Below are 2,620 nucleotides of genomic sequence, written 5' to 3' on the forward strand. Positions count from 1 at the left end.
TCAGTTCCTAACTTTAAACATTATTTTTGGTCCTTTGTGTTAATACCCCTCCTTACCTGGTTTAACCCAGATACATCTGTTTGCTGGCGTACCTTAGAAAATGCTATGACATTCTTTTAACAAATAGTACCTGCTACGTTTGGCCCCATCATCTCTCATCTTATCAAAATTTGGAGATTGGCTGAAAGATATTGCCATTCAGCTTGTAACTGTCGCACTTTTTCTCTATTGTTCAATAATACAGCACTCCGGATTGGTGTGAGGCCAATAGCAGCCCCACAATGGGAACAGATGGGGGGGGGAGTTGTTTCATTGTCTAAAAGTCATTTTTAGCGAGGTTGGCTGGTTACCTTTTTTCAACTCACAAAACACATTTAATCTACCACTTTCCTCTTTTTTTCTTTTACCCCCAAATTAAGATCTGCACTCAAGGCCTACGCTGTCCCCTGGCAGAGGTCTCTGCCCATCCATCACATCCATTACTATGCAGCCTAAAACCTGTGGTATGATATCCAGGCTTATCAGTCATAGGAGAAATCTGGCCACTTTGGCCTTCCTATTGAGAGGATCTGGCTGCTCACATCGTTCTTGCTGTTGTGTTTTTGTTGTCTCCCTTCTTCCCGTATTTTCTCTCTTTGTTCTGGTGTGAAACATTTGATTGCAAGGAAGGATGGGTGGAAAAGGTGCACTGTGCCTTCTTAAATTGTAAATTGTAAATTGTCATCTAGACCAATATTTTGCTGTTTGTTTAAATAAAAAATAAAAATCAGCTCACAAAAATTTTTTTTTAGGCGTCTGCCTGGTTGAGTGTGCGCCCCACGTTCAGAGGCTCAGTCCTAATGCAACGGCCGCGGATTTGGTTCCGACCTGCGGCATTTTGCTTCATGTCATCTCCCTCTCGCTCCCACTTTCCTAACTTTATCTGTTCTATCATTAAAAGCAAAAGATAAACAAAAGTAAAGTAGTGATTAAAATTCACTGTGAGGACGACATACGTATGTTTGCACCAAATGCCATGGCAAGCCATTCAATAGTTGGGGAGATAGAGGGGAAAAAGGCAAACATTTGATGGCGCTGAAAAAAGAGGATATCATCATTTCCTTGAGTTTCATCCTCAGGGGACTATGAATGTCCAATCGTTAGCAGTCTTATGTAATACAATGGTTGAAAAGAGATTTCAATAAAAGGCCGGGACAAAACAAAAGGATCAAAATATTCAAGTCATTTAATTGATATATTTGATAAAGAAAATAGTGAAATTCTAAATATTTTTGAATAGAATACTTTATTGTCATTGCACAACCTAATGTACAACGAAAGTCACACAGTCTAACATACACTCGTTCAGTCATTTTCATACAAAAACCTAAACAGGCTTATTAAAACTACCTTTTCTTAAAATGTGAACACAGCAGAGTATATAATTAAAGTAACAAATAGAATTGAGTCAATAGTATAAACGTTTGCTGATTTTAGAGGCACAGCACTCAAACATTAGGTGTGCCCTTTAAGCCCCTGCTGACTGATTGACAAAGTATTGATAATTTTGTCTTTCAGAAAGGCCAGATTCAAATGTCACACTTGATTCTCTCAATCTGTGGAGTAACAGGAGTTCAATCCAACTGGCATCATGACAATCGACCTGTCAGTCCAAAACACACTTCCTTACAGCAACATTATAACTCTTTTGTATCACAAAGGAATGTGAAGTGATTGACTCTACTGACAATAAATTAAGCTATATACAGTATGTATTCAATAAGTTACTATATATATAATTCATAGAACATGACCTAAAGACCATGTTGTCTTAGTTTGTTCATTGGTGTAGTGAATGCATAATCAGCAGGCTTGTTCATTATCCTCATCACTGAACATAGAGGGGATACACAGGAGGCTGCCACAGGTAGCGAACAGATCTTCATGCATATGATCATATAATATAGTCTAATCATGTACATTCATGAAATAAGACATGCAAGGATTGGATATGGTATATAATGTAAATATACTGTATATATATATTTTTATAAACCGTGATTATAGTTATCTTTTAACAAAGTTTTTGTTTCAAAGCCGGATATATCTTCTTCCTCTGTGCCATTTAGCTCCATTGTTGTATACACTGGGATACATGTTCCATCTTTGCCATAAAATACAAACACTGTAGTTTATTTTCAATCCCACATTCACCGTGGTGCTGCCACAAATACTCACTAAAGCACCTAATGTGGATTAAACCCAACATAGTCCCCAAACACAATTTCCTGCTGTTTGTTTGATGGAAATTACAGCTGTTTCAGGAAATAACTGAACCTCCTTTTTATTATATTTCTAAAAATATAACAAAATAAAAAAACTTGTTTTGTTATGTTTGTGACCCCTTTTTTTAAGAGATTTTCCTCCTAAGAAGAAGAACCTCAAACAACATCTGTTCATAATCAAGTGATAAAAACCTCTATATTCTGTAAAGACAGGAGAAAAGGAGGAAGTCGTGATGATGTTAGTGTCACTACGTGCACACACTGGAAACCTGATCTGCTTTTAACCTGTGACCTGACCATTTCAAATTGGTGCAAGACCACTACAGGTACTTATACCCCCCCCCCCCCCCCCCCCC

Source organism: Etheostoma spectabile, chromosome 16 (genome assembly GCF_008692095.1).
Source record: "Etheostoma spectabile isolate EspeVRDwgs_2016 chromosome 16, UIUC_Espe_1.0, whole genome shotgun sequence".
Taxonomy (NCBI): Eukaryota; Metazoa; Chordata; class Actinopteri; order Perciformes; family Percidae; genus Etheostoma; species Etheostoma spectabile.